General features: G+C 36.1%; 1 non-coding gene and 1 pseudogene across 1 annotated transcript; both read right to left on the minus strand.

Moving 5' to 3' along the window:
- Positions 1 to 152: 152 nt before the first annotated feature.
- LOC114625941 lies at positions 153 to 259 on the minus strand. The gene has a single exon (XR_003712154.1). It is a non-coding gene; the product is annotated as a U6 spliceosomal RNA (small nuclear RNA).
- Positions 260 to 1,211: 952 nt separating this feature from the next.
- Positions 1,212 to 12,980, minus strand: part of LOC114625899 — a 155,621-nt pseudogene continuing 143,852 nt past the window's right edge.

A 12,980-nucleotide genomic window follows, 5' to 3' on the forward strand; every position in this document is an offset into this window, starting at 1 on the left:
ATTTGGTTGATTTCAGCCCTGAGTTTGATTATTTCCTGCCTTCTACTCCTCCTGGGTGTATTTGCTTCTTTTTGTTCTAGAGCTTTTAGTTGTGCAGTCAACTTGTTAGTGTGTGCTCTTTCCAGTTTCTTTTTGTAGGCACTTAGAGCTATAAAAATATCGAACGCTTCACGAATGTGCATGTCATCCCTGCGCAGGGGCCATGCTAATCTTCTCTGTATCGTTCCAGTTTTAGTATATGTGCTGCCGAAGTGAGCACCAAATGCTTGTCTTGAGAAATACAAAAAGGTTGAGAACTGGAGAAAGGGATCAGTTCTAAGATCGAAAATTTAAAAAAATATCCAGAGAATCTATTTCTGAACTGTGCACAGTTAGTTACCATGTGTGTTCACAATGTGACAAGGCTAAGACTATTGTATTTGTTTTTATATTTTAATGTATATCTGCTCTATGAACCTTAAAATTAGGAATAAAGAAGACCAGTGTCTGCAACATGGAAATGAACGGAGTAATTCTATATAAAAATCATATTTGTAAACATAAATGAAATAAAAATTTCAGAACAGAAATTTAAGTGAAGTAGAATTCACAAGTTATTAAAGAAAATATGTTTTGTAAGAAAATATTAAGTGGACAATAGTTTCAACCTTTATAGGCATGTATCAAGCAGATTTTCTTTTTTTTTAAGAGAAGACAGTAGTAATATATTTATTGATAACTCTGACAAAGAAGCGATGAGATTAATTTTTAAAATTACCTATAATATATACCCTATAAAAAGCTCAAAGACTAACAAAACAATAATCTTCACATAAAATCTATCTCACAAATGTCAATATTCTACCCTACTTAAGTATACAGAACACCAGGCAACTGGTTTTGATTGGGATAGTAATGAATATTATCCTCAATTTAATCCTTACATTTAAAAATACTATTTCTTTAATATGTTAGAACATAAATTGTATACCATGATTAATTAATGATGTCAGATTACTACTGGTTGAACATTTTTTTTTTCATTTTTCTTCCAAATAAATACTTAATATGAATATAAGCCGTGTTTGGGGTAAAATGTTTGCAATTTCTAATGAAATATAGGGTTTTTCTCTGGTTGTTCTCTGATAATGAGTAAGGTTTCAATATTATGTAAATTATTACAAATAGATTTCTCGCTGTAAATAACAGAATTTTGTATGAATACTAGAAGTTTAATTACCTATCATCTTAGTCTCTTGCATGGATCTTGTTTGTGGTCTAAGGATTGAGCTTGTGGTAAATGATTTGTCACAGTCTTGACATTTGTAAGGTTTGCCGCTAGTGTGCATGCTAAATTTGGTTTGCAAATATGATTTCTGAGTGTAGGATTTTTCACATTCTTTACATTGGTAATGATTTTTTGCAGTATGGATTCTGTGGACAACATGAAGATTTGAGGACAAGGTAAAGGATTTGCAACATTCACTATATTTGAAAGGTTTGTCTCCAGGATGGATTCTACTGATGAGGCTGAAGAGTTGAGAACTTTGGAAATAAATGACCACTGTTACCACATTTTTCAGGTTTGTCTCCTGTACAGATTCTCTGCTGAGACTGAAAATTTGAGGAGCAGGTATAGGATTTCCTGCATTCATTACATCTATAAGAATGTTTTCCAATATGTATTCTTTGATGACCTTAGAGAGATTAACATCAGATAAAAGATTTGCCACATTATTTACATTTGTAGAGTTGAACTCTAGAGTGGATTCTGCAGTAAGCTTGAAGACGTGAGAACCATGTAAATTAGTTATCACACTTATTATATTTCTACGGTCTGTCTACTACATGGATTCTCTGGTGAACTCTGAGAGTTGAAGAATGGATGAAGGATTTTCCACATTCATTTCACTTGTAAGGGTTCTCTCCAGTATGAAATCTACACTGAATGAAAAGATGTGAGTGCTGTGTAAATGATTTACCACACTTATTACTATTTGTAAGGTGTGTCTCTAGTGTGGATTCTGTGATGAACTCTAAGTCCTGAGGAACTGCTGAAAGATTTTTTGCATTCACTACATTTGTAAGGTTTGTCTCCAGTATGGATTCTGTAGTGAATTTTAAGATCACAGAAATGTTTGAAGGATTTCCCACATTCACTACATTTGTAAGGTTTCTCACCAGTATGAATTCTGTAGTGAATTTGAAAATGTGAGGACTTTGCAAATAATTTACCACACTTATTACATTTGTAATGTTTGTCTCCTGTACGGATTCTGTGGTGAACTCTAAGTCTTGAGGAACTGCTGAAAGACTTCTTGCATTCAATACATTTGTAAGGTTTGTCTCCAGTATGGATACTGTGGTGATCTTTAAGATTTGAAGAACGGTCAAAGGACTTCCCACACTCATTACATTTGTATAGTTTGTCTCCTGTATGAATTCTGTAGTGAACATGAAGATGTGTAAAGTGTGTAAATGATTTACCACACTTATTACATTTGTAGGGTTTGTCTCCTGTATGGATTCTCTGGTGAATTCTAAGACTTGAGCAATGGCTGAAAGATTTCCCACACTCATTACATTTGTAAGGTTTGTCTCCAGTATGAACTCTGTAGTGATCATGAAGTAGTGTGGACTGTGTAAAGGATTTACCACACTTATTACATTTGTAAGGTTTGTCTCCTGTATGGATTCTATGGTGAACAATAAGGCTTGAGGAATTAGTGAAGGATCTCCCACATTCATTACATTTGTAAGGTTTGTTTCCGGTATGGTTTCTGTGGTGGACTTTAAGCCTTGAGGAACAGGTGAAACAGTCTCCACATTCATTACATTTGTAAGGTTTTTCTTGAATCGCATTTGACCCTCAGAAGAACACATCTTTTCTTTCTCCTTCAAAATAGAATGTCTCACAGATGTTTATATGAAAATTACACCTTCCAGAAGCCACTCTTTATATTGATAGGCAGCCAATCCTTCTCCCTGTCCCTGATAAAAGTGAAGTGTGGAAAGCAGGAATCACAACTCCTTGCTTTCTGCTAGATTCAAGCAGATTTTCATACTGAATACTGAAACATCAAGCATCCACTTGTTTTCATTATATGCCTATTATATATTTTAAAAATATAAGGTTTTATTTTAAAAAAAGATAATCTTTTTTTAATTATTTGTCTTAAGGAAGTAATTACTGAAAGATTATAATTCTTGCAGCCCAACAGTTTTTCTTTTCTTTTTTTTTCTTTCTTACTTTTTTCTTTTTTTTTTTTTTGGTTCATCATCTGCTTCTATTCTCATTCACACATTTCAGTTTCCACTTCCATCCTTATGCTTGAATTTCCAAAGTGCTAAATGAACATAAACGCTTTTTTCAAACTTAAAAAATGCCACTTGAAATTTTTATAGATACAGCACCTTCCACAGCAATTATAAGCAGGACCATGTGGCTCTTGGGTTTCAGACTAGGTATCTGGGTGTTGTAAATGTCCTCTTATCAGCAAAAAATACTCATCAGAAAAAGAAAAAAAATGTACATGATCTAAGAATGTCTCTGCTTGGCAGCTGGAATCCTTAGACATGATTGCGCCCCGTGGTCTTCTGTCATTCCTGTGTTTCTGCTTTGTCATGGTAATGGAGAGTACCTACTACAGTTAGCATCTATGACTGTAGATACACTGAATGATGCTAAGCAAATGAGTTGGGCATGATTGGTGACAGATACTCTTCCATCTGTTTCATGTAACAAATTCTGTAAACCCAAATAAACATTTCATGCTTCAAGAAGGGAAATGGTTTGGAATGGAAACTTGACCTTCTATGTTAAATATACTTATGATTTAATAGGAAACAGTATATAAGTATCTTGCTTTTGCCATTGTTTCTGCCTTTTGTGTGATCACCAAGCAATAGAACTAGAGGTAATAATGGTGTCTGGATCAGTGCCTTCCTGATGTCCTCTTCACTGTTAGAGAATGTAGAAATTTAAAAATTGCAAGCTCCTTGACTTGTGCTCTTATGGACTTTTAAATTTTTTTCTGCATACAGTTCCATGTGTTAGTTCACAGTCTAATAAAAGACTCAGAATTATTTCTGTTTCCTGCAGTGAGCTCAAACCATTAGAGCATGCCTCACTAGGAGACCTCAGTTAATTTATCTCTTTGGTGAGACTAATGAAATGATTAAATGCAAGGACCCAGAACAAATTATTCCTTGAGTTTCCTATTATTTTTGTTTAAAATACACATAAGGAAATGAAGACCTGTAGATAAATTATTCCTCAGTATTTAATTCAAATACTGTCAAATTATAAGTGAAATATGTCATGAAAATATCCAATTAAATACTGTATTTTGTTTAATGTCGCTGATAGTCCAAGCATTACACTGGGTGGTACTGATGTAAGAATGAACCACACATATTCATTACCTACTGGGACCTCACCTTTAATCAGAGGATAGAGAGACAAGCAGGTAATTTCACTAAATATCATAGGAGAACAGTCATAACAGACACAGGATACAATTAGAGCAAATGTGAGTGGCACTAATCCCACATGGGAAATGAGGTTTCATGGAACACACAGTGGTCAAGGTGGCCAATCAGAGCTGTTAGTCACAGAACAAAGCTTTGTGAGTAAGGAGATATTAATGGCAGAGTAGTCAATAAGTTCTTCAAATCCCTCCAAATGCACAGTTTTCATCTCCTTATGTCAAGTTGAAATGCTATCCACTGCATTTATTAATATCTGACCCATCAGGTCACAGATACCTAATAATTCTGGTGAATCCAAAAGATATGTGTGGGGAGTCATTCAGGGATGTGTTTTCTTATTAGTTAAAATAATTATGAATGAATGAGAAGCCCATCTACTCCTCCTGTTCCCACATTCTGATGTTCAAGAGACAGATGGTTAGGGCAGCAAGTGAGATAAAATTTATCAGGAGAGAAAGAAATGAGGACCTTGAAGACAAAAGCCAACAACATTGGTATGATTTTGAGCTGTAATCATACACAGACACGTTGGAAAGTTCCAGCATGTAAGATAAAAACACACATTACTACTCAAACCATTTCTAATTAAGCAAATTATGCTTCATGAGCTCTAATGGAACTAGGAAATAATGCAGCCTTTAGAAAGATGTGTACTTTGGCATGAGCCCCAAATACAGAAGGCAGAAGGTAGTGGAGACTTCGATAGAAAAAAATCCCTTGAATCAAAGAGGCAGGAAGTGGAATTAGAAAGTTCTCTATTTCATATAGAGTGTGAAGAGTTACTCACAGTGAACAACAGTGTGTGTGTGTATGTATGTGTATGTGTGTGTGTGTGTATGTGTGTGTGTATGTGTGTACCAGACGTTGATTTCAGATATCTTCTTCAATCTCTAAATACCTTATCTTTTGAGAGAGGATCTTTCATTGAACCCACTGCTCATGAGTTGGTTGATGTGTCAGTTTGAATGAGAAGCATTCTTTAATGACTCAAGTATTTGATCCCTTGGTCTTCATTTAGGGGCAGTGTTTGGGAGCATGTGCAATCTTTAGAAAGTGGATGGTTTCTGGGAAAAGCGTATCACTGCATAGAGTGTTTAGGTGTACATAATTTTGCCCCACTTTTAGTTTGCTCTGTCTGAATCATGTTAGCACTTGAAGATGTGATCTCTTAGCTTTGTGGTAGAACCATGACTCTTCTGTACTCATCACTATGGATTCTGCCCTTGGAAATAGAGGTCTCAAGTCAACCCTTCCTTCTTTAAAATACCTTGGCTACACTCAGTAGTTTATCACAACAGCAAAAAGTAACCAATACAGCTACACTTGGTAGAAAAACAATAGAGAAATGGAAACAGAAAAAAAATTGGATGTTTGATTCAGATGAATTAAGTAAATGAAAGGAATCTGAGAGCAGTAGTTCATGTGTGCCTAGATTGTATTATATACTAAACTACTGGATCGCCACAAATTCATTGGCTTACAATTTATAAAATATTATTTTTTCCTTACTGCATTTTAAGAGGTTTGAGGTCTGCTTTCTATGTGGTGGTTGAGGGGCCCTGGATCATTAATCTCGTGTTTCCTTTAGCTCCAGGGCTTCTACAATTTCTATATTTTCTTCCTAATTAGTGAAGAGAGATGATAGAGGATCGAGTAAGTTATTGTTACTGCTGGTAACTTAATGAACCAGTCATGAATGCACAGCGTGTCACTTCCATGTATATTTCACTACTGGAAACTTATTTCTATACATCATTGTAAGGCAAGCTGATGTTGACAAATCTATGGTCTTAGAAACACATAAAGGTGAAACTTGTCACCAATGAATCCCAAGTCACTTTGGCAGACAGAAAGTCAATGCTTTCAGGTATATCATGAGATCAATATCTCTTGGACTTATGTAAGTGCTCTTGTCCATGATGATTTTAGGTGGTATAGAATTCTCAGAAGATAGGTCCTGTTGTTCATGAAGTTGTAAACACCAGAACCCCTACATACACATTGAGATTTGAAAGAAGATATGATGACTGTTCTAAAAACAATCTGGGAATGAATGTTGTAGACAGCAGAAAGAATCAGAGTATTCTTTGCATTATGCCTCCATGCCACTCAGAAGTGCCCTTACATCTAAGCAATGATTTTAAGCATCACAAATTTGTGTGGCCTCTACTTTGATTATTCTCTTGACAGATTGCCAGTTTCTCAAGTAGGAAAATCAGGCTTTGATTTGAGGCCAAATTGGTTGTCAATGCATTATCCCAAGTCTTCTCACTGTACCTATTGGTGTCTAAGAACTTATTATTCCTTTTGTGGGAGTGACACAGTTAGATTTTGGCTGGTATCCAAATTCTTATAGAATCAAATGTCTCAGGCTTCCCTCTAACATTCCACCATGTATATGAACAGAACAGTCATTTCATTCACTTTCATATCTCCATGAGTATTTATGGGTTTTTGCTGTCTAAAACTCCATGTACTCCAGGACCTCCCATTTGAGATTTAATTATGTATCACCGAAAAGAATCATGGACAAGACTACCTACGGAAGTCAAACAAACATTGATCTCATGACCTACCTGATCTTCTGCTCTACCTGATCTTGTGCTTTTCTGTCACAACAGTGCCTTCCAAGTGTACCATTTTAGTACATAAAGAGGATGGTCCATGGTTGACCAGTTTCACATTTCTTCATTTCTATATTCATAGACCTGTTATCAACACTGATGATTTGTATATACTAGACCCAGGGAGTGGCACTATTAGCAGTTGTGGTCTTGTTGGAGTAGGTGCATCATTGTGTGTGGGGGATTTAGGATTCTTCTCCTAGCTGCTTGGAAGCCAGTATTCTGCTAGCAGCCTTCAATGAAGACGTAGAACTCTCCGCTCCTCCTGCACCATGCCTGCCTGGATACTGCCATGTTCCTGCCTTGATGATAGTGAACTGAATAACCTGTAAGCCAGGCCTAATTAAATGTTGTCCTTATGAAAATTGCCTTGGTAGTACTAAGTGTTCACAGCAGTAAAACCCTAACTAAGACAAACACTAGCTGTAACATTCCATCAACCTTCATCATGCAGGTCACATGTGTTCCAAGATAGCATTGGATGCAGATCAATGTTATATATTACAATGACAAAGTTTACATACCCTGTTTACCCTCCCAACAGTGTTACCTAAATCTGTATTTCCATTCCTTTTTGCACCCTTTTGTGTTTAAAACTGAACTTCTTGTGGTGTTCTCTATCTTCTTCATTCAATGTTACCTTGCTAGATATAGACGTGACTCCAGTGTTCCTGGCAGGTCTGGAAAGAAGTGAGTAAGACTTACATTTCAGACATTTTTTCCCTTCCTAGAGCCTTCTACCTTCTCTCTGTGTTAGTCTTTATAGTCCTCTTTTCCTCCTGTCTTTGTTGTCTGTTCCTATTCTCTTCTTATCTGTTTCTGAGTCTCACATTGGTTCATCATATTCTAAACAACTTGGTTTTTCTAGAATAAATAAAATAAATGTTTCTAGCTGATTATCTCTAAAATTAAGTAGTACATATAAATACTATCTGTATCTATATCATGTAATTTCACATCTATCTATCTTTATCTCTGTATCAATCTAGTTCTCTCTCTCTCTCTCTCTCTCTCTCTCTCTCTCTCTCTATATATATATATATATATATATATATATATATACATACATACATATATATCCACATACATAAATATGAGGGCAAATAAAATGGACAACTTATTAGTAAAATTATGAGGCAGGAGTTTGATGTATTGCTCTGTTTGTCTTACATTAAATTAGAAATAGTTTTTCACCAAAATACCAGCTTGGTGTATCTATTTATCATAAAAACCCAGAGGGAGTTTTGATGGCTGCATTTGAAATGCTGAGTACAGGTTCGTTTTATTTATTTATTTTCTCTTTTCCCATTTTTCCCCTGGTCTATCGACAACAGAGTTTCAGGACAAGCTACTTTTTAGTCATTATTTTTCCTGAACAGCCATGATCGCCTTAAGAAAAACGCTCTGTGAATATAGAAAATCAGGTTTCACACTGGGTCTGTGACAGTTCAGACAGGTGAACAGGAAGGAGACTTCCAGGAGGCTTGGAAGCGACTTTGATGAATTTCTCACTTTGTTAAATTAGAACCAAGTGAGAGAAGTTGAGCAAGTTGTGGAGTCCACGTAGACAAGACATTCAGCACAAATGTCCCAGCCACATTCAGGTTACAAATCTTGGCATGCCCCTTTTCCTCTATGCATGCTCACCACTCCTTGAAACTACAGTACAATTCATCACTTTTGGGGTGTTTTTTGTTTTGTTTTGTTACATTTTTACAAAACATGTTCAAACTGATGTTACTGAATAGAATTCCTTTCAAGCAAGCCCAAATAATTGTTCTCATATTTAGAGATTAGAGTTTGATCAATTCTAGAAACAAGATTCTCGTCGATTTGTGTTCAAACTGCCATCCTGAAGGCTGTTGTGATTTTCCATGTCACTGTGTTCAGCTTGCTGAGTTCAAGAACTTGGAACTGTTTTTCACTGAGCCACCTTGGTCAGGTAAGAGAAGAATAGTGGAAAATCTCACCAAATGCCTCCAAAACTTCTTCTTTCCTAGCTCATCTATTAGCACTCAGTGTCCTATTATCTCAATGGTTAACTGCAAATGTTTCTTCATTGCTTCTTGATCGCTGAATGATTAAGACCTAGAATTGCTCATTATGGGCCTCTGTGATTCACCTCAATCCAGTAATTCTCTATTGTCCCTTCAACTGAAAAATAACTGCTTCAACAGGACTAGTCTCATTAACCTTCAATCCATTAACACCTACTTTCTTCTCTTCATTTGCTCATATAACTGAGTGCAAAATCATGCACAAATCTATCTTACATTTTCTAATTATTTCAGAGTCTATACCACCACATTGCATCTACTCTGTTCCAAACACTAGTGAATCTTATGACTTCACATCTGTCTTCTCATTTTTAACCTCGCTTATAAAATTACACATCGCAACACATAAATTATTTTAAATATTCAAATAATATTGAGTGCTAATAAATATCTATTTATCTTATGATAAAGAAATAAAAGTAAATTTAGGACAATGACTTCATTCAGAACCTGCTCCATCCTAGGTACTTTGGACACTAGCATATTGAATTTTATGTTAAAATTCAATTCTTGTACAAGTAGTCCTACCTAGAGCTATATAGATATTTATAAATTTCAAAATTTAAGTTATTGTAATGTTCTCAGATTTTATGACAATATTGGAAAACAGGAAGAACCACATCAAAAAGAAAACTGTGGAGGTGATGGAGATACAGAACTCATCTCCAAGAACAGGGTTAAAAAAATTCAGTTTATCTAATACACAGGGTTACTTTCCCCAGTAGTCTGATTTATTTGTCATATCCTATCAGAGTCCTTGCCTACTTGAAATATCATTAATGAATGCCCTTGACTTCTTTTCCGAGATTAGCCCACAACTGCAAAATAGAACACAGAAGAGCAGGCTCCTGGAAACAGCTCTTAGAAGTGCACTCAATGTGTTTGATGAAGCTGATAGTAACTTAGCAATGAAATCTCCTCTTTCTTTAAGTCCCTGATTTCTATGCTTGATCAGGCACTTGTAAAAAATTATTGTTAATTTTGTAATCATTTCTCAAGAACAAGAGAATAGCTCTTAGTGGCTTCTCATAATCTTTTATGTACAGCTATGTAATCTTCTATTCATACTAAAGAAAGCAAACAGAAGGCAAAATAATAAACATCCAGAGTTTATGCCATGTGTGTGATGTGGATCTCAGCCTTTACAGGAACTTTTGCTTGGTGGTGCTATCATGGAGTCTAGATACATTAAGTCATTGCTCAATGGTGCAGAGGTCTGTCAATACAGTTCTGTCTAGTGCAAAATGATGGTCTCACATTTTGCCATGCCACTTCCTAGAAAGATCCTCAGTGCATCACACTCTGCATTCACCCTTTCTGCAACCCAAATTTCTTTCCTCTTGTTTTTGCCACCAAGTCTTCTCTTCTAGGAAAGTCTAAAGTCACTAGTAAGACAAATGGCTTTCCTGACTTCCAATTAATCATTCCTTTATTTGTTCATTTAGGATTCCATATGCATATAATATTCTGAAATCTTATTCCATTTTTCACCTTACCAAAGCTTTTGTTCCAATCTTCCTCCTATGTTTATTTTTTTTTTAATGCATTGGGACATACTCTACTAACTAGGGTTACCTGCATGAGCATGGGTGGACAATTATTTTCCTGAGTCTAGGCCATGTACCAGTGGATATATCACTAAGGAATATAACTGTCCTTCTGGTTATAGCCTTTAAGTATTTATATCTCCTCTGAGATGGTATGGAAGTACTAGTGGTGGCTGTGTTTCAAAGCAAGGAACTCAGAAAGCCAGTGAGGAGCTGACATACCAAATCATCAAACGATAAGAGTTCCAGGCTCTTTGCAGAATTCAGAAAATATGAGCACTTAGAAGCCAACAGGGGGAAAACTGGTAACATTGTGGCTTTGTAGAATTAAACAAGGACTCCTCTGAAGACAAGATATGATGTCACCTGCTCAGAATGAGCTCAAATGAACAATGAGAGTTTCTATTCCCCATTGATTTATTTATCCATATTATTCTCACATGCAACTAAAAATATAGGGGAAGGAGACCTAAAGGGACCTCTCACTTTCAATTGCTGTTTTGGTCTCAGCAGAAGCAAACTGTAAAGTATGCAAGAGAATTGTTTGCTCAAGTGCCAACTGACAAGGACATATCGTGAGGTTACAGGGTCAGTGTGAGGATTTTAGATATAATGTGTTTTGGTATATGAGACAGATTCCTACATAATATGCAAAAAAGTAAATTTATGACAATGAGTTCATTCAGGACCTGCTCCATCCTAGGTACTTTGGGCACTAGCATATAATAAGTCCTACAGCTTCTGTGATCCAAGAGTAAAAAAAAAAAAAAAAAAAAAAAAAGTACTGTTACAGAAGAGGATATATTTCTGGTGTTTATACCTTTTTGTAATCATTTATATGTTTGTACCTTTCATAAGAATAGATATTTCTCAGGGGCATGGGAGTTCCATTTTCATGCTGTATATTCCTGTCATGTCACTAATGCAGGGATGTATAGGAAAATACACTAGTCTTGCTAGTTTCAATGACTAAGATAAATGAGAGTTTACATACAAAATGATACAATCACTGACAGAGCTCAACTGTGTGCAGGCAACTTCCCAAATGCCAATGAGATTTGTATCATTGCCACCATTATTGTTGCACAGGGACTTGAACCCTTAGGTGTCCTGGAAGCAGTCTCCAGTAGCAGGTAAAAAGATATTTAACTCTGATTTTGATCATAGGAATTCATGCATGATGGTCGTTAACACACATTCTTGAGCCCATTCCAACATAGCTTTTAGGGGAGGCCTCCTATCTGACCTGTACTGTATATATTTGAAAAATAAATAGGCCATGCCTGCTGGAAATCCAGTTAGGCTGCACATAGACCTCCTTTCTCTCTGTTCCTCCTTACCTGCATACCTTGGTCTCATCCCTAGGGCTGCAACAGAACACAACCCGTTTCCCCCTCTTTCAATTCAAGGTAACTCTTATAAGGAAAACATTTAATTGGTGCTGGTTTACAGGTTCAGAAATTCAGTCCAGTATCATCAAGGCAGGAGCATGACAACATTCAGGCAGGCATAGTGCAGGAGAAGCTGAGGGGTTACATCTTCATCTGCAGGCCTCTAAGAGAAGACTCCCATCCAGGCAGCTAGGACTAGGGTATGAAAGCTCACATTCATAGTGACACACCTACTCCAACAAGGTCACACTTTTTAATAGTGCCACTCTCTGGCCCAAGCATACAAACTTTCACATATCCCAAACACAGATGATGAGACACCAACATAAAAACATAATCGACAACATAAACACATTCAAAAACAGCCAGGGAAATGTGGATCCTCTAGAGACTAGCGATCCTACTACAGAAGGCCCATCATATTCCACCATCTTTAAAGCACACACACACACACACACACACACACACACACACACACACACAATTTTAAAACTAAGTCTATGAAGATGATAGAAGTCCTTCAGGAGGAAATGAAAAAACTCCTTACAGAAATCCAGGAAAACACAAACAAACAATTAGACCAAATAAATAAGTCCCTTAAATAAACCAAGAAAAAACAACTAATCAATTGAAGGAAATTAATAAATTCCTTAATGACTGTCAAGAGAAATACAAACAGTTGAAGGAAAGGAATAAAACGTGAAAATGGAAATAGAAACAATAATGAAAACACAGGAATTATGAAAATGGACAATTTAGGAATTTGAGCAGGGACTACTGAGACAAACTTCCTCAACTGAATATGAGAGACAAAAGAGAGGCTTTCAGCCATTGAAAAGAAAGAAAGAAAGAAAGAAAGAAAGAAAGAAAGAAAGAAAGAAAGAAAGAAAG

Source organism: Grammomys surdaster, unplaced genomic scaffold (assembly GCF_004785775.1).
Source record: "Grammomys surdaster isolate TR1022 unplaced genomic scaffold, NIH_TR_1.0 224, whole genome shotgun sequence".
Lineage (NCBI taxonomy): Eukaryota > Metazoa > Chordata > Mammalia > Rodentia > Muridae > Grammomys > Grammomys surdaster.